At 39.7% G+C, this 26781-nt stretch overlaps 1 long non-coding RNA gene across 1 annotated transcript; it reads left to right on the top strand.

Annotated features, from left to right (window-relative positions):
• Positions 1–2847: 2847 nt before the first annotated feature.
• On the top strand, positions 2848–26781 carry LOC132098059 (uncharacterized). The gene is made up of 2 exons (XR_009422829.1): positions 2848–2995; positions 26506–26781. It is a non-coding gene; the product is annotated as an uncharacterized LOC132098059 (long non-coding RNA).

Below are 26781 nucleotides of genomic sequence, written 5' to 3'. Positions count from 1 at the left end.
TACAATGAACAACTAAGTTTCCTTTTTTAGAAAAAAATATTTTTATTTTTTAAATGCATAGAATGCAATGCATACATCAAAAATAAACATTTAATTAGTACCCATTGTTTCTCTGTCTGTACTTGTACTGTGAACAATGACAATAAAGTGGACAGATGAATTAAGTGCATTTAAGTGCCATTCAGTTGGGGTTTTAAATAAAGCATTTTCTGAGATGCACAGAAAACATTAAACACATAAAACATTAATTTAATTTATCTTTTAATTATTGAAAATTAAGCAAACTTAACTTTTTGGTACTAAACCGCAATAACTAAACTAAACTGGACTTTTATTTTGACGGGTTGACGTACCTTTACAGTTCTGTGTATGTGATGCTAGTTTTACTCAAATCAAACGGTCAAATATGAAGGCATTTTAGTCCTTCATAGTCAAATGCTCATGAAGTGACTGTCAGAGCAGTTCTGGAGATGTTGTTCATGTGTTCACGTCCTTATTTAGTGAGACAGCAGATGCTGAAATCACTGCGAGCGTCACGCACGCTTCAGTGTGTGTTTAATGAATGAAAATGCGCTTCTGCTCCATTCATTAACACAGATACACAGAACATGCAGGATTCATATTTAAATAGACTGTTCCGGCTTAATATTTACAGATATTAGTCCATATCGTGATTTGATGTAAGTGCAATGACCTATTTTTGATTAATTCCTTAAAAATTTGGCAAATTTTTTGTAATCGAGTTACTCGAGGAATCGTTTCAGCCCTACTTAGCATATATAGGCTACTAATGTTACTTGTCACACTGTTTTATTTTTATTTTTAATTTAACTAAATCAAATATATTTTGAGTATGTATGTACAGCAAATTTTAGATATAACATTTTAATTTAATATAATATGTACAGTAGACTTTTTAGTCGTTGTAATCCCTCGATGGCAGCAACGTCTGTTAATCCTGGTGAAAAACAATATTATACTTATAAAGCTTTTTCCCCATATATCATAAAAATAATAGTCTGCCTAAGTATTTTAGTCATTTGAAAAACACGTAACTTACCAATGATATCCATCTCGACGTGGCTGTTTTCAAGTTTCATTTTTTCTTTGCATTTGCACATTGCACATTCTCCAGTGCAAAAGAGTTTTCTTCTGCATCCACAACACTTTTGTTTGTGCTACTAGGTTTTCGAAATAAACACAAAACTTCCTTTACTAATCTGGACATTTTAAAATAAACCAGAAACTATGGGCGCAAGCTCACTCCAAATCCATTCAAAAAGAATCGGCTCTTCTTTTCAAGATCATAAGACCACTCCAAATTGTGATGGTAATTAATTCCACTGGCATGCTGCAGGCATGACATGATCCTTTAAAATCAATAATTAATACTGGGAAGTTATTGCACTATTAACTTTGCATCTCATTGTGTCTTAAGAATCGAGATCATTAAACCGGAATCAACTTTTTGAAAACATGATGGAATCGGAGACAGAGTTGATTTGAAATCTAACACTCCTAAACCTGGGAAGAATTTAGCATGTGCGTTACAATCTACGCATGCAGCAGCATTGCTTGGTAACTGTCGCACTCGAATCTGGACAATAGTCAAACATTGTGACTGATTTTCTACAAAACGAATTTGTATAATCAACGAAAATTGTTGTTAAAACAAAAGACTCTCTCACTCACTATACCGCAAACCTCTATTTCCACCTACTGGCCAATATGCACAAAAGAACACAACAATTGTAACTGATTAAGTGAGTTTCTTTAAACATAATCGTATCCATATCATTTAAGTTGTGGATATGTAAGTTTTTAACATTTAGAATTTATTTTATGACAGAATAGCTATGAACCGAAGGTGGGACCGGAGAGCAACTAACGTTAATTCCCCTGACAACATAACTATTGATGATTCAACATCACCGGAAAACGGTGAGCAGATGTGTTACTACCAGTGAAGTATTCCATCCTTAAACTCTGACTGTACAATCAATAGCACGTTGAATGAAGTTTAAGGTTAGTATAATAATAGGATATTATTATACTAATAATAGTATAATATTTTTTTTTCTTGATTAGACAAAATAATAAAAGGCTAATATTTAAATTGATGTATTACTTATATACATATATATTGAATCCAATATGTACTGTATATATTTAAACTTAAAAGTTAATGAAGTGTTTGAAGACTCAGTTAGTAGATTCAATGACTTACAAACATATTAAACTGAATCATTTCATTGATATAATAGCTTCATTCTTGAATTAATATTTGGCCAATCTAGTTAAAGGGCCAGAATAATTGTATGGTTTGTAACATTTTTGTAAATTTTCATATCCTCCTGCTCCAACTAACACACATGAGCTGGCAACACTTAAAGAGTTGGTAAAGAAAGACAGCTTTATCAAAAAACTAATAAAGAAAAATGAAGAAAGGAAACCAGGTATACTTATTCTTTTGAATAGTGATTAATAGACGTTGACCACGATCTGCTCTATTTGCTTTATCTGCTTAATTTTACGACAAGACTGTTTGCTTAATAAATACATGATTGGGTCTCATTCACTATATATAAGTACGCACAAATTTGTGCAGGAAATGTTTGTAGAAACGATTTTAAAAATATATCATGGTACACCAAAACTTTTGTGTATATTTAGGACAAAATATAGGAACAACTGAAACCACATGTGTGCAATGTATCCATTAAAGTATGCATACTAATTAATTGTAATGTACAATGCATATATAAAATTAGGTAATAAAATTGTCAAATAAAACAAATTAATTTAATCTTAAATATATTTCATCATATACAGTGAAAGTGACAGCTGCAAGGTTTTTCAATAATGCAGTTACGTACAGCTGTTTCAAGAGAGGTCTATTGTCTGGCTCTGTATGAAGGTCTTGAACAGGTTTTGACAATAGCAGAATTGGCATTGCTAGAGGATCGGGTGAAAGCACATCTGCAAACAGCGGCAGGTAGATGAGAGCGATATTAAGCTGTAAGGATCACTGTTGTGGAAAAAACTTGATGGTTTAGGCGTGCTTTATGCAAATAACTAACCTTGTGTACATGGCTGCTTATTTAGAATTACTCCAAATTAAAAAAAAATATATAAGAATTAAAGCTGCAAGCAGCGATGAACGGGCCCTCGCACCCGGGCTCACCGACAGCGAGTGGCTTTAGTAAATAGGTGAACGGTGAGAAATATGCATTTAAACTCATAAATATAAGTGGAATATATCAATGTTTATTCCACATATGTGGCGATCTTTCTGTTGCCAGCAGGTGGCGCTATCATTATAATGGAATATTGGCCTTCAGATGTGTTCAGGCCAGGACTCTTATCGAACATGCGGAGTCTGGGGAAGATTGAACATTTTATGCCTGAGTTACAACAACTTCTCTTGCTGTGGCGAGACATCAAATTTTGTCATGGCGCCATGGACACGCCCTTTAACAAAAACTGAAGATCTCCACAATTTAGCATTGCACAGGCCTTTAGATTAGACTGACCAAAAAAAATACATTACTGTCAAAAGATTTTTAGGAGTAGTCTGTCGCAGCGTAAAACATGTCACTTCCTGTTGCCAGCAGGTGGCGCTATGACTATAACTGAATATGGGCATGTAGATCTGTTAAGGGCAGAAGTCTTATCTAACATGTGAAGTTTGGGGCTGATTGGACATTGTATGTCTGAGTTACAGCAACTTCCTTTTTCATGGCGAAACATCGAAATTTGTCAGGCCGCCATGGACACGCCCTTTAACGAAACCTCAAGATCTTGGCAATTTAACATTGCAAAGGCCTTTAGATTTAACTGACCAAGTTTGGTGTTGATCTGAATAAATCTCTAGGAGGAGTTCGTTAAAGTACAACCCCTGAAAATGGCAAAAACAACACCAATTTTGCAGAGAAAATTCTAAATAACTGACTTCCTGTTGGGATTCGGATTTCGTACCAAGAGACTTTTTTGTAGGTATTGGTGTGTTACATGTGTGTACCAATGTTTGTACATGTACGTGAAACGGAGCTCGAGGCGCGCTATATTGGAAGTGTATAGGTGGCGCTATCGAGCCATTTTGCCACACCCGATGGAATATTGGCCTACAGATGTGTTCAGGCCAGGCCTCTTATCACACATGTGAAGCTTGGGGAAGATCGGACATTTTATGCCTGAGTTATAACATCTTTTATTCCCATGGCGAGACATCGAACTCCGTCACGGCGCCATGGACACACCTTTTAACGAAAACTCAAGATCTTCACAACTTAACATCGCACAGGCCTTTAGATTAGACTGACCACAAAAAAGACATTGATGTCATAAAATTTCTAGGAGTAGTTCGTGGCAGTGTAAAATATGTCACTTCCTGTTGCCAATAGGTGGCGCTATGACTATAACTGAATATGGGCATGTCAATCTGTTCAGGTTCGGAGTCTCATCAAACATGTGAAGTTTGGGGCAGATTGGACATTGTATGTCTGAGTTATAGCAACTTCATTTTTCATGGCGAATCATCGAAATTCGCCAGGCCGCCACGGACACGCCCTTCAACGAAAACTCAAGATCTTCGCAATTTAACATCGCAAAGGCCTTTAGATTAGGCATACCAAATTTGGTGTTGATTTGAAGAAATCTCTAGGAGGAGTTCGTTAAAATACAACACATGGAAATGACCAAAATTACACAAAATTTGCTCATAATATTAAAAATAACCGACTTCCTGTTGGGTTTAGAATTTTGCTCTAAGAGACTTTTTTGTAGGTATTGGAGAGTTACATGTGTGTACCGACTTTCATACATGTACGTGAAACATAGCTCGAGGCGCACACCGTTGAACATGTATAGGTGGCGCTGTCGAGCCATTTTGCCACACCCACTTCTGAAACCCATATCAGATGTACATTTTCGCCGGTTCTGAGGTGTGTGCAAAGTTTCATGACTTTTTGAGTATGTTTAGGCCCTCAAAAATGCGATTCATCCTGGAGAAGAATAATAATAATAATAATAATAATAATAATAATAATAATAATAATAATAATAATAATAATAATAAACGGAGCAATTCCAAGAGGGTCCTCACACCATCGGTGCTCGGGCCCTAATAATAATAATAATAATAATAATAAACGGAGCAATTCCAAGAGGGTCCTCACACCATCGGTGCTCGGGCCCTAATAATAATAAACGGAGCAATTCCAAGAGGGTCCTCACACCATCGGTGCTCAGGCCCTAATTAAAGCTGCAAGCAGCGATGAACGGGCCCTCGCACCCGGGCTCACCGGCAGCGAGTGGCTTTAGTAAATAGGTGAACGGTGAGAAATATGCATTTAAACTCATAAATTTAAGTAGAATATATCAATGTTTATTCCATATATGTGCCAATCTTCCTGTTGGCAGCAGGTGGCGCTATCATTATAATGGAATATTGGCCTTCAGATGTGTTCAGGGCTGCACTCTTATCAAACATGTGAAGTTTGGGGAGGATCAAACATTTTATGCCTGAGTTACAACAACTTCTCTTGCTGTGGCGAGACATCAAATTTTGTCATTTTTGCCATGGACACGCTCTTTAACAAAAACTCAAGATTGCCACAATTTAACATTACACAGGCCTTTAGATTAGACTGACCACAAAAATACATTAATGTCAAAAAATCTCTAGGAGTAGTTTGTCTCAGCGTAAAATATGTCACTTCCTGTTGCCAGCAGGTGGCGCTATGACTATAATTGAATATGGGCATGTAGATCTGTTAAGGGCAGAAGTCTTATCTAACATGCAAAGTTTGGGGCAGATTGGACATTGTATGTCTGCGTTACAGCAACTTCCTTTTTCATGGCGAAACATCGAAATTTGTCAGGCCGCCATGGACACTCCCTTTAATGAAATCTCAAGATCTTCCCAATTTAACATCGCAAAGGCCTTTAGATTTAACTGACCAAGTTTGAAGCTGATCTGAATAAATCTCTAGGAGGAGTTCGTTAAAGTACAACCCCTGAAAATGCCAAAAACAACACCAATTTTGCAGAGAACATTCTAAATAACTGACTTCCTGTTTGGATTCGGATTTCGTACCAAGAGACTTTTTCGTAGATATTGGTGTGTTACATGTGTGTACCGATTTTTGTACATGTACGTGAAACATAGCTTGAGGCGCACTCCATTGAAAGTGTATATGCACTCAGTTGAAAGTGTATAGGTGGCGCTATCGAGCCATTTTGCCACACCCAATGGAATATTGGCCTTCAGATCTGTTCAGGCCAGGACCCATATCACACATGTGAAGTTTGGGCAAGATCGGACATTTTATGCCTGAGTTATAACATCTTTTATTCCCATGGCGACACATCGAACTTCTTCACGGCGCCATGGACACGCCTTTTAACGAAAACTCAAGATCTTCACAACTAAACATCACACAGGTATTTAGATTAGACTGACCACAAAAATAACATTGATGTCATAAAATTTCTAGGAGTAGTTTGTCGCAGTGTAAAATATTTCACTTCCTGTTGCCAATAGGTGGCGCTATGACTATAACTGAATATTGGCATGTAGATCTGTTCAGGTCAATAGTCTTATCCAACATGTGAAGTTTGGGGCAGATTGGACATTGTATGTCTGAGTTACAGCAACTTCCTTTTTCATGGCGAAACATCAAAATTTGTCAGGCCACCATGGACACGCCCTTTAACGAAACCTCAAGTCCTTCACAATTTAACATCGCAAATGGCTTTAGATTACACTGACCAAGTTTGGTGTTCATCTGAATAAATCTCTAGGAGGAGTTCGTTAAAGTACAACCCCTGAAAATGGCAAAAACAACACCAATTTTGCAGGGAAAATTCAAAATAACAGACTTCCTGTTGGGATTAGGATTTCGTACCAAGAGACTTTTTTGTAGGTATTGGTGTGTTACATGTGTGTACCAATTTTTGTACATGTACGTGAAACATAGCTCGAGGTGCACAACGTTGAAAGTGTATAGGTGGCGCTATTGAGCCATTTTGCCACACCCGATGGAATATTGGCCTTCAGATCTGTTCAGGCCAGGACTTTTATCACACGTGTGAAGTTTGGGGAAGATCTGACATTTTATGCCTGAGTTATAATATCTTTTATTCCCATGGCGAGACTTTGAATTTTGTCACGGCGCCATGGACACGCCCCTTAACGAAAACTCAAGATCTTCACGATTTAACATTGCACAGGCCTTTAGATTATACTGACCATAAAAAAGACATTGATGTCAAAAAATTTCTAGGAGTAGTCTGTCGAAGTGTAAAATATTTCACTTCCTGTTGCCTATAGGTGGCGCTATGACTATAACTGAATATGGGCATGTAAATATGTTCAGGTCAGGAGTCTTATTAAACATGTGAAGTTTTGGGCACATTGGACATTGTATGTCTGAGTTATAGCAACTTCATTTTTCATGGCGAATCATCGAAATTCGCCAGGCCGCCACGGACACGCCCTTTAACGAAAACTCAAAATCTTCGCAATTTAACATCGCAAAGGCCTTTAGATTAGGCATACCAAATTTGGTGTTGATCTGAATAAGTTTCTAGGAGGAGTTTGTTAAAGTACAACCCCTGAAAATGGCAAAAACAACGCCAAGTTTGCAGAGAAAATTCTAAATAACCAACTTCCTGTTGGGTTTCGGATTTCATACCAAGAGACTTTTTTGTAGGTATTGGTGTGTTACATGTGTGTACCGATTTTTGTACATGTAAGTGATACATAGCTTGAGGCGCACTCCGTTGAAAGTGTATATGCACTCAGTTGAAAGTGTATAGGTGGCGCTATCGAGCCATTTTGCCACACCCAATGGAATATTGGCCTTCGGATCTGTTCAGGCCAGGACCCTTATCACACATGTGAAGTTTGGGCAAGATCGGACATAACATCTTTTATTCCCATGGCGACACATCGAACTTCGTCACGGCGCCATGGACACGCCTTTTAACGAAAACTCAAGATCTTCACAAGTAAACATCACACAGGTCTTTAGATTAGACTGACCACAAAAATAACATTGATGTCATAAAATTTCAAGGAGTAGTTTGTCGCAGCGTAAAACATGTCACTTCCTGTTGCCAGCAGGTGGCGCTATGACTATAACTGAATATGGGCATGTCAATCTGTTCAGGTTCGGAGTCTCATCAAACATGTGAAGTTTGGGGCAGATTGGACAATGTATGTCTGAGTTATAGCAACTTCATTTTTCATGGCGAATCATCGAAATTCGCCAGGCCGCCACGGACACGCCCTTTAACGAAAACTCAAAATCTTCGCAATTTAACATCGCAAAGGCCTTTAGATTAGGCATACCAACTTTGGTGTTGATCTGAATTAATCTCTAGGAGGAGTTCGTTAAAATACAACGCATGGAAATGACAAAAATGACACAAAATTTGCTCATGAAATTAAAAATAACCGACTTCCTGTTGGGTTTCGGATTTTGCTCCAAGAGACTTTTTTGTAGGTATTGGAGAGATACATCTGTATACCAATTTTCATACATGTACGTGAAACGTAGCTCGAGGCGCACACCATTGAACGTGTATAGGTGGCGCTGTCGAGCCATTTTGCCACACCCACTTCTGAAACCCATATCGGACGTAAATTTTCGCCAGTTCTGAGGTGTGTGCAAAGTTTCATGACTTTTCGAGCATGTTTAGGCACTCAAAAATTCGATTCATCTTAGAGAAGAAGAATAATAATAATTAAAGCTGCAAGCAGCGATGAACGGGCCCTCGCACACGGGCTCACCGGCAGCGAGTGGCTCTAGTAAATAGGTGAACGGTGAGAAATATGCGTTTAAACTCATAAATATAAGTAGAATATATCAATGTTTATTCCATATATGTGCAAATCTTCCTGTTGCCAGCAGGTGGCGTTATCACTATAATGGAATATTGGCCTTCAGATGTGTTCAGGGCTGCACTCTTATCGAACATGTGAAGTTTGGGGAAGATCAAACATTTTATGCCCAAGTTACAACAACTTCTCTTGCTGTGGCGAGACATCAAATTTTGTCATTTTTGCCATGGACACGCTCTTCAACAAAAACTCAAGATTGCCACAATTTAACAGTACACAGGCCTTTAGATTAGACTGACCACAAAAATACATTAATGTCAAAAAATCTCTAGGAGTAGTTTGTCTCAGCGTAAAATATGTCACTTCCTGTTGCCAGCAGGTGGCGCTATGACTATAATTGAATATGGGCATGTAGATCTTTTAAGGGCAGAAGTCTTATCTAACATTCAAAATTTGGGGCAGATTGGACATTGTATGTCTGAGTTACAGCAACTTCCTTTTTCATGGCGAAACATCGAAATTTGTCAGGCCGCCATGGACACGCCCTTTAACGAAACCTCAAGTCCTTCGCAATTTAACATCGCAAATGGCTTTAGATTACACTGACCAAGTTTAGTGTTCATCCGAATAAATCTATAGGAGGAGTTCGTTAAAGTACAACCCCTGAAAATGCCAAAAACAACACCAATTTTGCAGAGAAAATTCTAAATAACTGACTTCCTGTTTGGATTCGGATTTTGTACCAAGAGACTTTTTCGTAGATATTGGTGTGTTACATGTGTGTACCGATTTTTGTACATGTACGTGAAACATAGCTTGAGGCGCACTCCGTTAAAAGTGTATATGCACTATGTTGAAAATGTATAGGTGGCGCTATCGAGCCATTTTGCCACACCCAATGGAATATTGGCCTTCAGATCTGTTCAGGCCAGGACCCTTATCACACATGTGAAGTTTGGGCAAGATCGGACATTTTATGCCTGAGTTATAACATCTTTTATTCCCATGGCGACACATCAAACTTCGTCACGGCGCCATGGACACGCCTTTTAACGAAAACTCAAGATCTTCACAACTAAACATCACACAGGTCTTTAGATTAGACTGACCACAAAAATAACGTTGATGTCATAAAATTTCTAGGAGTAGTTTGTCGCAGTGTAAAATATTTCACTTCCTGTTGCCAATAGGTGGCGCTATGACTATAACTGAATATTGGCATGTAGATCTGTTCAGGTCAAGAGTCTTATCCAACATGTGAAGTTTGGGGCAGATTGGACATTGTATGTCTGAGTTACAGCAACTTCCTTTTTCATGGCGAAACATCGAAATTTGTCAGGCCGCCATGGACACGCCCTTTAACGAAACCTCAAGTCCTTCGCAATTTAACATCGCAAATGGCTTTAGATTACACTGACCACGTTTGGTGTTCATCCGAATAAATCTCTAGGAGGAGTTCGTTAAAGTACAACCCCTGAAAATGGCAAAAACAACGCCAATTTTGCAGGGAAATTTCAAAATAACCGACTTCCTGTTGGGATTAGGATTTCCTACCAAGAGACTTTTTTGTAGGTACTGGTGTGTTACATGTGTGTACCGATTTTTGTACATGTACTTGAAACGGAGCTCGAGGCGCGCTATGTTGAAAGTGTATAGGTGGCGCTATCGAGCCATTTTGCCACACCCGAAGGAATATTGGCCTACAGATGTGTTCAGGCCAGGACTTCTATCACACATGTGAAGTTTGGGAAAGATCGGACATTTTTATGCCTGAGTTATAACATATTTTATTCCCTTGGCAAGACATCGAACTTCGTCATGGCGCCATGGAGACGCCTTTTAACGAAAACTCAAGATCTTCACAATTTAACATCGCACAGGCCTTTAGATTAGACTGACCACAAAAAAAGACATTGATGTCATAAAATTTCTAGGAGTAGTTAGTCGCAGTGTAAAATATGTCACTTCCTGTTGCCTATAGGTGGCGCTATGACTATAACTGAATATGGGCATGTCAATCTGTTCAGGTCAGGAGTCTTATTAAACATGTGAAGTTTTGGACACATTGGACATTGTATGTCTGAGTTATAGCAACTTCATTTTTCATGGCGAATCATCGAAATTCGCCAGGCCGCCACGGACACGCCCTTTAACGAAAACTCAAAATCTTCGCAATTTAACATCGCAAAGGCCTTTAGATTAGGCATACCAACTTTGGTGTTGATCTGAATTAATCTCTAGGAGGAGTTCGTTAAAATACTACGCATGGAAATGACAAAAATGACACAAAATTTGCTCATAAAATTAAAAATAACCGACTTCCTGTTGGGTTTCGGATTTTGCTCCAAGAGACTTTTTTGTAGGTATTGGAGAGATACATGTGTATACCAATTTTCACATATGTACGTGAAACGTAGCTCGAGGCGCACACCGTTGAACGTGTATAGGTGGCGCTGTCGAGCCATTTTGCCACACCCTCTTCCGAAACCCATATCAGACGTAAATTTTCGCCAGTTCTGAGGTGTGTGCAAAGTTTCATGACTTTTCGAGCATGTTTAGGCTCTCAAAAATGCGATTCATCTTAGAGAATAATAATAATAATAATAAACGGAGCAATTCCAAGAGGGTCCTCACACCATCGGTGCTCGGGCCCTAATAATAATAATAATAATAAACGGAGCAATTCCAAGAGGGTCCTCACACCATCGGTGCTCGGGCCCTAATAATAAACGGAGCAATTCCAAGAGGGTCCTCACACCATCGGTGCTCGGGCCCTAATAATTAAAGCTGCAAGCAGCGATGAATGGGCCCTCGCACCCAAGCTCACCGGCAGCGAGTGGCTTTAGTAAAGAGGTGAACGGTGAGAAATATGCGTTTAAACTCATAAATATAAGTAGAATATATCAACGTTTATTCCATATATGTGCCAATCTTCCTGTTGCCAGCAGGTGGCACTATCATTACAATGGAATATTGGCCTTCAGATGTGTTCAGGGCTGCACTCTTATCGAACATGTGAAGTTTGGGGAAGATCAAACATTTTATGCCTGAGTTACAACAACTTCTCTTGCTGTGGCGAGACATCAAATTTTGTCATTTTTGCCATGGACACGCTCTTTAACAAAAACTCAAGATTGCCACAATTTAACATTACACAGGCCTTTAGATTAGACTGACCACAAATATACATTAATGTCAAAAAATCTCTAGCAGTAGTTTGTCTCAGCGTAAAATATGTCACTTCCTGTTGCCAGCAGGTGGCGCTATGACTATAATTGAATATGGGCATGTAGATCTGTTAAGGGCAGAAGTCTTATCTAACATGTGAAGTTTGGCGCAGATTGGACATTGTATGTCTGAGTTACAGCAACTTCCTTTTTCATGGCGAAACATCAAAATTTGTCAGGCCGCCATGGACACTCCCTTTAACGAAATCTCAAGATCTTCCCAATTTAACTTCGCAAAGGCCTTTAGATTTAACTGACCAAGTTTGGTGTTGATTTGAATAAATCTCTAGGAGGAGTTCGTTAAAGTACAACCTCTGAAAATGCCAAAAACAACACCAATTTTGCAGAGAAAACTCTAAATAACTGACTTCCTGTTTGGATTCGGATTTCGTACCAAGAGACTTTTTCGTAGATATTGGTGTGTTACATGTGTGTACCGATTTTTGTACATGTACGTGAAACATAGCTTGAGGCGCACTCCGTTGAAAGTGTATATGCACTCAGTTGAAAGTGTATAGGTGGCGCTATCGAGCCATTTTGCCACACCCAATGGAATTTTGGCCTTCAGATCTGTTCAGGCCAGGACTCTTATCACACATATGAAGTTTGGGCAACATCGGACATTTTATGCCTGAGTTATAACATCTTTAATTCCCATGGCGACACATCGAACTTCGTCACGGCGCCATGGACAAGCCTTTTAACGAAAACTCAAGATCTTCACAACTAAACATCACACAGGTCTTTAGATTAGACTGACCACAAAAATAACATTGATGTCATAAAATTTCTAGGAGTAGTTTGTCGCAGTGTAAAATATTTCACTTCCTGTTGCCAATAGGTGGCGCTATGACTATAAATGAATATGGGCATGTAAATATGTTCAGGTCAGGAGTCGTATTAAACATGTGAAGTTTTGGGCAGATTGGACATTGTATGTCTTAGTTATAGCAACTTCCTTTTTCACGGCGAAACATCGAAATTTGTCAGGCCGCCATGGACACGCCCTTTAACGAAACCTCAAGTCCTTCGCAATTTAACATCACAAAGGCCGTTAGATTGGGCATACCAACTTTGGTGTTGATCTGAATGAATCTCTAGGAGGAGTTCGTTAAAATACAAGGCATGGAAATGACAAAGATGACACAAAATTTGCTCATAAAATTAAAAATAACCGACTTCCTGTTGGGTTTCAGATTTCGTACCAAGAGACTTTTTTGTAGGTATTGGTGTGTTACATGTGTGTACCGATTTTTGTACATGTACGGGAAACGGAGCTCGAGGCGCGCTATGTTGAAAGTGTATAGGTGGCGCTATCGAGCCATTTTGCCACACCCGATGGAATATTGGCCTACAGATGTGTTCAGGCCAAGACTCTTATCACACATGTGAAGTTTGGGGAAGATCGGACATTTTATGCCTGAGTTATAACATATTTTATTCCCTTGGCGAGACATCGAACTTCGTCATGGCGCCATGGACACGCCTTTTATCGAAAACTCAAGATCTTCACAATTTAACATCGCACAGGCCTTTAGATTAGACTGCCCACAAAAAAGACATTGATGTCATAAAATTTCTAGGAGTAGTTAGTCGCAGTGTAAAATATGTCACTTCCTGTTGCCTATAGGTGGCGCTATGACTATAACTGAATATGGGCATGTCAATCTGTTCAGGTCAGGAGTCTTATTAAACATGTGAAGTTTTGGACACATTGGACATTGTATGTGTGAGTTATAGCAACTTCATTTTTCATGGCGAATCATCGAAATTCGCCAGGCCGCCACGGACACGCCCTTTAACGAAAACTCAAAATCTTCACAATTTAACATCGCAAAGGCCTTTAGATTAGGCATACCAACTTTGGTGTTGATCCGAATTAATCTCTAGGAGGAGTTCGTTAAAATACAACGCATGGAAATGGCAAAAATGACACAAAATTTGCTCATAAAATTAAAAATAACTGACTTCCTGTTGTGTTTCGGATTTTGCTCCAAGATAATTTTTTGCAGGTATTGGAGAGATACATCTGTATACCAATTTTCATACATGTACGTGAAACGTAGCTCGAGGCGCACACCGTTGAACGTGTATAGGTGGCGCTGTCGAGCCATTTTGCCACACCCACTTCTGAAACCCATATCAGACGTAAATTTTCGCCAGTTCTGAGGTGTGTGCAAAGTTTCATGACTTTTCGAGCATGTTTAGGCTCTCAAAAATGCGATTCATCTTAGAGAAGAAGAATAATAATAATAATTAAAGCTGCAAGCAGCGATGAAGGGGCCCTCGCACCCGGGCTCACCGGCAGCGAGTGGCTCTAGTAAATAGGTGAACGGTGAGAAATATGCGTTTAAACTCATAAATATAAGTAGAATATATCAATGTTTATTCCATATATGTGCAAATCTTCCTGTTGCCAGCAGGTGGCGTTATCACTATAATGGAATATTGGCCTTCAGATGTGTTCAGGGCTGCACTCTTATCGAACATGTGAAGTTTGGGGAAGATCAAAAATTTTATGCCTGAGTTACAACAACTTCTCTTGCTGTGGCGAGACATCAAATTTTGTCATTTTTGCCATGGACACGCTCTTCAACAAAAACTCAAGATTGCCACAATTTAACAGTACACAGGCCTTTAGATTAGACTGACCACAAAAATACATTAATGTCAAAAAATCTCTAGGAGTAGTTTGTCTCAGCGTAAAATATGTCACTTCCTGTTGCCAGCAGGTGGCGCTGTGACTATAATTGAATATGGGCATGTAGATCTTTTAAGGGCAGAAGTCTTATCTAACATTCAAAGTTTGGGGCAGATTGGACATTGTATGTCTGAGTTACAGCAACTTCCTTTTTCATGGCGAAACATCGAAATTTGTCAGGCCGCCATGGACACGCCCTTTAACGAAATCCCAAGATCTTCCCAATTTAACTTCGCAAAGGCCTTTAGATTTAACTGACCAAGTTTGGTGTTGATTTGAATAAATCTCTAGGAGGAGTTCGTTAAAGTACAACCTCTGAAAATGCCAAAAACAACACCAATTTTGCAGAGAAAACTCTAAATAACTGACTTCCTGTTTGGATTCGGATTTCGTACCAAGAGACTTTTTCGTAGATATTGGTGTGTTTCATGTGTGTACCGATTTTTGTACATGTACGTGAAACATAGCTTGATGCGCACTCCGTTGAAAGTGTATATGCACTCAGTTGAAAGTGTATAGGTGGCGCTATCGAGCCATTTTGCCACACCCAATGGAATTTTGGCCTTCAGATCTGTTCAGGCCAGGACTCTTATCACACATATGAAGTTTGGGCAACATCGGACATTTTATGCCTGAGTTATAACATCTTTAATTCCCATGGCGACACATCGAACTTCGTCACGGCGCCATGGACACGCCTTTTAACGAAAACTCAAGATCTTCACAACTAAACATCACACAGGTCTTTAGATTAGACTGACCACAAAAATAACATTGATGTCATAAAATTTCTAGGAGTAGTTTGTCGCAGTGTAAAATATTTCACTTCCTGTTGCCAATAGGTGGCGCTATGACTATAACTGAATATGGGCATGTAAATATGTTCAGGTCAGGAGTCGTATTAAACATGTGAAGTTTTGGGCAGATTGGACATTGTATGTCTTAGTTATAGCAACTTCCTTTTTCACGGCGAAACATCTAAATTTGTCAGGCCGCCATGGACACGCCCTTTAACGAAACCTCAAGTCCTTCGCAATTTAACATCACAAAGGCCGTTAGATTAGGCATACCAACTTTGGTGTTGATCTGAATGAATCTCTAGGAGGAGTTCGTTAAAATACAACGCATGGAAATGACAAAAATGACACAAAATTTGCTCATAAAATTAAAAATAACCGACTTCCTGTTGGGTTTCAGATTTCGTACCAAGAGACTTTTTTGTAGGTATTGGTGTGTTACATGTGTGTACCGATTTTTGTACATGTACGGGAAACGGAGCTCGAGGCGCGCTATGTTGAAAGTGTATAGGTGGCGCTATCGAGCCATTTTGCCACACCCGATGGAATATTGGCCTACAGATGTGTTCAGGCCAAGACTCTTATCACACATGTGAAGTTTGGGGAAGATCGGACATTTTATGCCTGAGTTATAACATATTTTATTCCCTTGGCGAGACATCGAACTTCGTCATGGCGCCATGGACACGCCTTTTAACGAAAACTCAAGATCTTCACAATTTAACATCGCACAGGCCTTTAGATTAGACTGCCCACAAAAAAGACATTGATGTCATAAAATTTCTAGGAGTAGTTAGTCGCAGTGTAAAATATGTCACTTCCTGTTGCCTATAGGTGGCGCTATGACTATAACTGAATATGGGCATGTCAATCTGTTCAGGTCAGGAGTCTTATTAAACATGTGAAGTTTTGGACACATTGGACATTGTATGTGTGAGTTATAGCAACTTCATTTTTCATGGCGAATCATCGAAATCCGCCAGGCCGCCACGGACACGCCCTTTAACGAAAACTCAAAATCTTCACAATTTAACATCGCAAAGGCCTTTAGATTAGGCATACCAACTTTGGTGTTGATCTGAATTAATCTCTAGGAGGAGTTCGTTAAAATACAACGCATGGAAATGACAAAAATGATACAAAATTTGCTCATAAAATTAAAAATAACCGACTTCCTGTTGGGTTTCGGATTTTGCTCCAAGAGACTTTTTTGTAGGTATTGGAGAGATACATGTGTATACCAATTTTCATATATGTACGTGAAACGTAGCTCGAGGCGCACACCGTTGAACGTGTATAGGTGCGCTGTCGAGCCATTTTGCCACACCCAATGGAATATTGGCCTTCAGATCTGTTCAGGCCAGGACCCTTATCACACATGTGAAGTTTGGGCAAGATCGGACATTTTATGCCTGAGTTATAACATCTTTTATTCCCATGGCGACACTGTGACGAGTGGGGCGGGGCCGAGGGACATGGGAGCGAGGCCGGGGGAGTGATTGGAGATGAACTACACCTGTTCGTCCCACCGGTCTCGAGCGTCCATGGCGGCACACTCCTCGCCAGCTCGATGGCACCGCGGATTCACCACAGCGGCGAGGGATCTTCAGCAGCGCGTCCCTCCTTCTCCCGGGTTTTCGGCACCACTGTAACGATATCAACCTTCATATTCATCCGGAAGAAGGAGGCGGGAACCGGCGGACAATCAAAAACATTTTAATAACAAAATAAACACAAAACAGCGCACCAGCCCCTCACGGACGACTGGTGCGCATAAAATAAAAACCAAAACACAACTAAAAGCCCAGGCCTGGTCCTCTCTCCTCCTTCACTGTCGTCGCTCCAGTTTTATATCCTTCCATCTCCTCCATGGGCCTCGAGACCGGTGGGACGAACAGGTGTAGTTCATCTCCAATCACTCCCCCGGCCTCGCTCCCATGTCCCTCGGCCCCGCCCCACTCGTCACAGACACATCAAACTTCGTCACGGCGCCATGGACACGCCTTTTAACGATAACTCAAGATCTTCACAACTAAACATCACACAGGTCTTTAGATTAGACTGACACCAAAAATAACATTGATGTCATAAAATTTCTAGGAGTAGTTTGTTGCAGTGTAAAATATTTCACTTCCTGTTGCCAATAGGTGGCGCTATGACTATAACTGAATATTGGCATGTAGATCTGTTCAGGTCAAGAGTCTTATCCAACATGTGAAGTTTGGGGCAGATTGGACATTGTATGTCTGAGTTACAGCAACTTCCTTTTTCATGGCGAAACATCGAAATTTGTCAGGCCACCATGGACACGCCCTTTAACGAAACCTAAAGTCCTTCGCAATTTAACATCGCAAATGGCTTTAGATTACACTGACCAAGTTTGGTGTTCATCTGAATAAATCTCTAGGAGGAGTTTGTTAAAGTACAACCCCTGAAAATGGCAAAAACAACACCAAATTTGCAGGGAAAATTCAAAATAACCGACTTCCTGTTGGGATTAAGATTTCGTACCAAGAGACTTTTTTGTAGGTATTGGTGTGTTACATGTGTGTACCAATTTTTGTACATGTACGTGAAACATAGCTCGAGGTGCACTTCGTTGAAAGTGTATAGGTGGCGCTATCGAGCCATTTTGCCACACCCGATGGAATATTGGCCTTCAGATCTGTTCAGGCCAGGACTTTTATCATACATGTGAAGTTTGGGGAAGATCAGACATTTTATGCCTGAGTTATAACATCTTTTATTCCCATGGCGAGACTTTGATGTTTGTCACGGCGCCATGGACACGCCCCTTAACGAAAACTCAAGATCTTCATAATTTAACATTGCACCGGCCTTTAGATTATACTGACCATAAAAAAGACATTGATGTCAAAAAATTTCTAGGAGTAGTCTGTCGAAGTGTAAAATATGTCACTTCCTGTTGCCTATAGATGGCGCTATGACTATAACTGAATATGGGCATGTAAATATGTTCAGGTCAGGAGTCTTATTAAACATGTGAAGTTTTGGGCACATTGGACATTGTATGTCTGAGTTATAGCAACTTCATTTTTCATGGCGAATCATCGAAATTCGCCAGGCCGCCACGGACACGCCCTTTAACGAAAACTCAAAATCTTCGCAATTTAACATCGCAAAGGCCTTTAGATAAGGCATACCAAATTTGGTGTTGATCTGAATAAGTTTCTAGGAGGAGTTCGTTAAAATACAACTCATGGAATTGGCAAAAATGACACAAAATTTGCTCATAATATTAAAAATAACCGACTTCCTGTTGGGTTTAGAATTTTGCTCTAAGAGACTTTTTTGTAGGTATTGGAGAGTTACATGTGTGTACCGATTTTCATACATGTACGTGAAACATAGCTCGAGGCGCACACCGTTGAACATGTATAGGTGGCGCTGTCGAGCCATTTTGCCACACCCACTTCTGAAACCCATATCAGATGTCCATTTTCGCCTGTTCTGAGGTGTGTGCAAAGTTTCATGACTTTTTGAGTATGTTTAGGCCCTCAAAAATGCGATTCATTCTGGAGAAGAAGAATAATAATAATAATTAAAGCTGCAAGCAGCGATGAACGGGCCCTCGCACCCGGGCTCACCGGCAGCGAGTGGCTTTAGTAAATAGGTGAACGGTGAGAAATATGCATTTAAACTCATAAATATAAGTGGAATATATCAAAGTTTATTCCATATATGTGCCAATCTTTCTGTTGCCAGCAGGTGGCGATATCATTATAATGGAATAATGGCCTTCAGATGTGTTCAGGGCTGCACTCTTATCGAACATGTGAAGTTTGGGGAAGATCAAACATTTTATGCCTGAGTTACAACAACTTCTCTTGCTGTGGTGAGACATCAAATTTTGTCATTTTTGCCATGGACACACTCTTTAACAAAAACTCAAGGTTGCCACAATTTAACATTACACAGGCCTTTAGATTAGACTGACCACAAAAATACATTAATGTCAAAAAATCTCTAGGAGTAGTTTGTCTCAGCGTAAAATATGTCACTTCCTGTTGCCAGCAGGTGGCACTATGACTATAATTGAATATGGGCATGTAGATCTGTTAAGGGCAAAAGTCTTATCTAACATGCAAAGTTTGGGGCAGATTGGACATTGTATGTCTGAGTTACAGCAACTTCCTTTTTCATGGCGAAACATCAAAATTTGTCAGGCCGCCATGGACACTCCCTTTAACGAAATCTCAAGATCTTCCCAATTTAACTTTGCAAAGGCCTTTAGATTTAACTGACCAAGTTTGATGTTGATCTGAATAAATCTCTAGGAGGAGTTTGTTAAAGTACAACCCCTGAAAATGCCAAAAACAACACCAATTTTGCAGGGAAAATTCAAAATAACCGACTTCCTGTTGGGATTAGGATTTCGTACCAAGAGACTTTTTTGTAGGTATTGGTGTGTTACATGTGTGTACCAATTTTTGTACATGTACGTGAAACATAGATCGAGGCGCACTCCGTTGAAAGTGTATAGGTGGCGCTATCGAGCCATTTTGCCACACCCGATGGAATATTGGCCTTCAGATCTGTTCAGGCCAGGACTTTTATCAAACATGTGAAGTTTGGGGAAGATCGGACATTTTATGCCTGAGTTATAACATCTTTTATTCCCATGGCGAGACTTTGAATTTTGTCACGGCGCCATGGACACGCCCCTTAACGAAAACTCAAGATCTTCACAACTTAACATCGCACAGGCCTTTAGATTAGACTGACCACAAAAAAGACATTGATGTCATAAAATTTCTAGGAGTAGTTAGTCGCAGTGTAAAATATGTCACTTCCTGTTGCCAATAGGTGGCGCTATGACTATAACTGAATATGGGCATGTCAATCTGTTCAGGTTTGGAGTCTCATCAAACATGTGAAGTTTGGGGCAGATTGGACATTGTATGTCTGAGTTATAGCAACTTCATTTTTCATGGCGAATCATCGAAATTCGCCAGGCCGCCACGGACACGCCCTTTAACGAAAACTCAAAATCTTCGCAATTTAACATCGCAAAGGCCTTTAGATTAGGCATACCAACTTTGGTGTTGATCTGAATTAATCTCTAGGAGGAGTTCGTTAAAATACAACGCATGGAAATGACAAAAATGACACAAAATTTGCTCATAAAATTAAAAATAACCGACTTCCTGTTGGGTTTCGGATTTTGCTCCAAGAGACTTTTTTGTAGGTATTGGAGAGATACATGTGTATACCAATTTTCATACATGTACGTGAAACGTAGCTCGAGGCGCACACCGTTGAACGTGTATAGGTGGCGCTGTCGAGCCATTTTGCCACACCCACTTCTGAAACCCATATCAGACGTAAATTTTTGCCAGTTCTGAGGTGTGTGCAAAGTTTCATGACTTTTCGAGCATGTTTAGGCTCTCAAAAATGCGATTCATCTTAGAGAAGAATAATAATAATAATAATAATAATAATAAACGGAGAAATTCCAAGAGGGTCCTCACACCATCGGTGCTCGGGCCCTAATTAAAGCTGCAAGCAGCGATGAACGGGCCCTCGCACCCGGGCTCAATGGCAGCGAGTGGCTCTAGTAAATAGGTGAACGGTGAGAAATATGCGTTTAAACTCATAAATATAAGTAGAATATATCAATGTTTATTCCATATATGTGCAAATCTTCCTGTTGCCAGCAGGTGGCGCTATCATTATAATGGAATATTGGCCTTCAGATGTTTTCAGGGCTGCACTCTTATCGAACATGTGAAGTTTGGGGAAGATCAAACATTTTATGCCTGAGTTACAACAACTTCTCTTGCTGTGGCGAGACATCAAATTTTGTCATGGTGCCATGGACACACTCTTTAACAAAAACTCAAGATTGCCACAATATAACATTACACAGGCCTTTAGATTAGACTGACCACAAAAATACATTAATGTCAAAAAATCTCTAGGAGTAGTTTGTCTCAGCGTAAAATATGTCACTTCCTGTTGCGAGCAGGTGGCGCTATGACTATAATTGAATATGGGCATGTAGATCTGTTAAGGGCAGAAGTCTTATCTAACATTCAAAGTTTGGGGCAGATTGGACATTGTATGTCTGAGTTACAGCAACTTCCTTTTTCATGGCGAAGCATCTAAATTTGTCAGGCCGCCATGGACACTCCCTTTAACGAAACCTCAAGATCTTCCCAATTTAACTTCGCAAAGGCCTTTAGATTTAACTCACCAAGTTTGATGTTGATCTGAATAAATCTCTAGGAGGAGTTCGTTAAAGTACAACCCCTGAAAATGCCAAAAACAACACCAATTTTGCAGAGAAAATTCTAAATAACTGACTTCCTGTTTGGATTCGGATTTTGTACCAAGAGACTTTTTCGTAGATATTGGTGTGTTACATGTGTGTACTGATTTTTGTACATGTACGTGAAACATAGCTTGAGGCGCACTCCGTTAAAAGTGTAAATGCACTCTGTTGAAAATGTATAGGTGGCGCTATCGAGCCATTTTGCCACACCCGATGGAATATTGGCCTTCAGATCTGTTCAGGCCAGGACCCTTATCACACATGTGAAGTTTGGGCAAGATCGGACATTTTATGCCTGAGTTATAACATCTTTTATTCCCATGGCAACACATCAAACTTCGTCACGGCGCCATGGACACGCCTTTTAACGAAAACTCAAGATCTTCACAACTAAACATCACACAGGTCTTTAGATTAGACTGACCACAAAAATAACATTGATGTCATAAAATTTCTAGGAGTAGTTTGTCGCAGTGTAAAATATTCCACTTCCTGTTGCCAATAGGTGGCGCTATGAATATAACTGAATATTGGCATGTAGATCTGTTCAGGCCAAGAGTCTTATCCAACATGTGAAGTTTGGGGCAGATTGGACATTGTATGTCTGAGTTACAGCAACTTCCTTTTTCATGGCGAAACATCGAAATTTGTCAGGCCGCCACGGACACGCCCTTTAACGAAACCTCAAGTCCTTCGCAATTTAACATCGCAAAGGGCTTTAGATTACACTGACCAAGTTTGGTGTTCATCTGAATAAATCTCTAGGAGGAGTTCGTTAAAGTACAACCCCTGAAAATGGCAAAAACAACACCAATTTTGCAGGGAAAATTCAAAATAATCGACTTCCTGTTGGGATTAGGATTTCGTGCCAAGATACTTTATTGTAGGTATTGGTGTGTTACATGTGTGTACCAATTTTTGTACATGTACGTGAAACATAGATCGAGGCGCACTCCGTTGAAAGTGTATAGATGGCGCTATCGAGCCATTTTGCCACACCCGATGGAATATTGGCCTTCAGATCTGTTCAGGCCAGGACTTTTATCAAACATGTGAAGTTTGGGGAAGATCGGACATTTTATGCCTGAGTTATAACATCTTTTATTCCCATGGCGAGACTTTAAATTTTGTCACGGCGCCATGGACACGCCCCTTAACGAAAACTCAAGATCTTCACAACTTAACATCGCACAGGCCTTTAGATTAGACTGACCACAAAAAGACATTGATGTCATAAAATTTCTAGGAGTAGTTAGTCGCAGTGTAAAATATGTCACTTCCTGTTGCCAATAGGTGGCGCTATGACTATAACTGAATATGGGCATGTCAATCTGTTCAGGTTCGGAGTCTCATCAAACATGTGAAGTTTGGGGCAGATTGGACATTGTATGTCTGAGTTATAGCAACTTCATTTTTCATGGCGAATCATCGAAATTCGCCAGGCCGCCACGGACACGCCCTTTAACGAAAACTCAAAATCTTCGCAATTTAACATCGCAAAGGCCTTTAGATTAGGCATACCAACTTTGGTGTTGATCTGAATTAATCTCTAGGAGGAGTTCGTTAAAATACAAAGCATGGAAATGACAAAAATGACACAAAATTTGCTCATAAAATTAAAAATAACCGACTTCCTGTTGGGTTTCGGATTTTGCTCCAAGAGACTTTTTTGTAGGTATTGGAGAGATACATGTGTATACCAATTTTCATACATGTACGTGAAACGTAGCTCGAGGCGCACACCGTTGAACGTGTATAGGTGGCGCTGTCGAGCCATTTTGCCACACCCACTTCTGAAACCCATATCAGACGTAAATTTTCGCCAGTTCGGAGGTGTGTGCAAAGTTTCATGACTTTTCGAGCATGTTTAGGCTCTCAAAAATGCGATTCATCTTAGAGAATAATAATAATAATAATAATAATAATTAAAGCTGCAAGCAGCGATGAACGGGCCCTCGCACCCGGGCTCACCGGCAGCGAGTGGCTCTAGTAAATAGGTGAACGGTGAGAAATATGCGTTTAAACTCATAAATATAAGTAGAATATTCTATGTTTATTCCATATATGTGCAAATCTTCCTGTTGCCAGCAGGTGGCGCTATCACTATAATGGAATATTGGCCTTCAGATGTGTTCAGGGCTGCACTCTTATCGAACATGTGAAGTTTGGGGAAGATCAAACATTTTATGCCCGAGTTACAACAACCTCTCTTGCTGTGGCGAGACATCAAATTTTGTCATTTTTGCCATGGACACGCTCTTTAACAAAAACTCAAGATTGCCACAATTTAACATTACACAGGCCTTTAGATTAGACTGACCACAAAAATACATTAATGTCAAAAAATCTCTAGGAGTAGTTTGTCTCAGCATAAAATATGTCACTTCCTGTTGCCAGCAGGTGGCGCTATGACTATTATTGAATATGGGCATGTAGATCTGTTAAGGGCAGAAGTCTTATCTAACATTCAAAGTTTGGGGCAGATTGGACATTGTATGTCTGAGTTACAGCAACTTCCTTTTTCATGGCGAAACATCGAAATTTGTCAGGCCGCCATGGACACTCCCTTTAACGAAACCTCAAGATCTTCCCAATTTACCTTCGCAAAGGCCTTTAGATTTAACTGACCAAGTTTGATGTTGATCTGAATAAATCTCTAGGAGGAGTTCGTTAAAGTACAACCCCTGAAAATGCCAAAAACAACACCAATTTTGCAGAGAAAATTCTAAATAACTGACTTCCTGTTTGGATTCGGATTTTGTACCAAGAGACTTTTTCGTAGATATTGGTGTGTTACATGTGTGTACCGATTTTTGTACATGTACGTGAAACATAGCTTGAGGCGCACTCCGTTAAAAGTGTAAATGCACTCTGTTGAAAATGTATAGGTGGCGCTATCGAGCCATTTTGCCACACCCAATGGAATATTGGCCTTCAGATCTGTTTCAGGCCAGGACCCTTATCACACATGTGAAGTTTGGGCAAGATCGGACATTTTATGCCTGAGTTATAACATCTTTTATTCCCATGGCGACACATCAAACTTCGTCACGGCGCCATGGACACGCCTTTTAACGAAAACTCAAGATCTTCACAACTAAACATCACACAGGTCTTTAGATTAGACTGACCACAAAAATAACATTGATGTCATAAAATTTCTAGGAGTAGTTTGTCGCAGTGTAAAATATTTCACTTCCTGTTGCCAATAGGTGGCGCTATGACTATAACTGAATATTGGCATGTAGATCTGTTCAGGTCAAGAGTCTTATCCAACATGTGAAGTTTGGGGCAGATTGGACATTGTATGTCTGAGTTACAGCAACTTCCTTTTTCATGGCGAAACATCGAAATTTGTCAGGCCGCCATGGACCCGCCCTTTAACGAAACCTCAAGTCCTTCGCAATTTAACATCGCAAATGGCTTTAGATTACACTGACCAAGTTTGGTGTTCATCTGAATAAATCTCTAGGAGGAGTTCGTTAAAGTACAACCCCTGAAAATGGCAAAAAAAACGCCAATTTTGCAGGGAAATTTCAAAATAACCGACTTCCTGTTGGGATTAGGATTTCGTACCAAGAGACTTTTTTGTAATTACTGGTGTGTTACATGTGTGTACCGATTTTTGTACATGTACTTGAAACGGAGCTCGAGGCGCGCTATGTTGAAAGTGTATAGGTGGCGCTATCGAGCCATTTTGCCTTTGCATTATTATTATTAGGGCCCGAGCACCGATGGTGTGAGGACCCTCTTGGAATTGCTCCGTTTATTATTATTATTATTATTATTATTATTATTATTATTCTCCAGGATGAATCCTGGAGATTCATAATATACTGTTCACTCTGCATTTTGAACAGTTTTGAGATATTGAGCTTCAAAGTTTTTGCATCCCACAGATATTTGTAGATAGGGCTGTGTAATTAATCAACTTCGATTTTCATGCGCATCTTGTCAGTAAAGCCAGTTCTGTGATTAGTAGTAAATCTCCATAATTGCAGATGATTTGCCTTAGATTATGAACATGATATTGCCTAGCTTCTCGGTGAACTACAAGGTGATGGCGATTTACTACTAATCATAGAATCTGTAGTACGTAGTAAGTTACATTGTGGATAAGTCGCTGCTTTGGAATTAAAAGGTTCTATATGCAATTTTTGTCAAAATTGAGTAATCGTGCAGCTCGTCAGTAAAGCAGATTCTGTGATTAGTAGTAAATCGCCATCACCTTGTAGTTCACCGAGAAGCTAGGCAATATCATGTTCATAATCTAAGGCAAATCATCTGCAATTATGGAGATTTACTACTAATCACAGAACTGGCTTTACTGACAAGATGCGCATGAAAATCGAAGTTGATTAATTACACAGCCCTATCTACAAATATCTGTGGGATGCAAAAACTTTGAAGCTCAATATCTCAAAACTGTTCAAAATGCAGAGTGAACAGTATAATTAAAACAATAAATAAAAGGCAGCGAAAGGGCTGTTGAAGATTAAATTTATAACTAAAAATATTAGGTTTTGTGATAGATGAACCAATATTGTAGAGAATTTGAGAACTATATGAAAATGCCTTTGAAAAAGTAACAATAAGCATAACAATATATATGAATAACAATATTTATTTTTATTCAGTGAGGAACACCCGAGGCATCATTCGCAGATAACTTGATGCACTAGAAGCCTTCAAGAAGGGGAAATCAATGAAAGCTGCATTTGATGCTATTGGAGTGGACAGAAATACAATTGCAAGAACTACAATTATTGCAGAATTGCATCTTGCTGCCCCTGATGTTTTGAAGTCCATGGGCCAGTGGAACGATAAAACGGAGACATTGAGCACATTTATTGGTAGATGTCGTTCTGCACTGACCACTGAAATTAAAGAAAAAAAATACTCAAATGAAAACA

This window comes from Carassius carassius, chromosome 2 (genome assembly GCF_963082965.1).
Source record: "Carassius carassius chromosome 2, fCarCar2.1, whole genome shotgun sequence".
NCBI lineage: Eukaryota > Metazoa > Chordata > Actinopteri > Cypriniformes > Cyprinidae > Carassius > Carassius carassius.
This window is presented reverse-complemented; position numbering and strand designations above follow the sequence as displayed.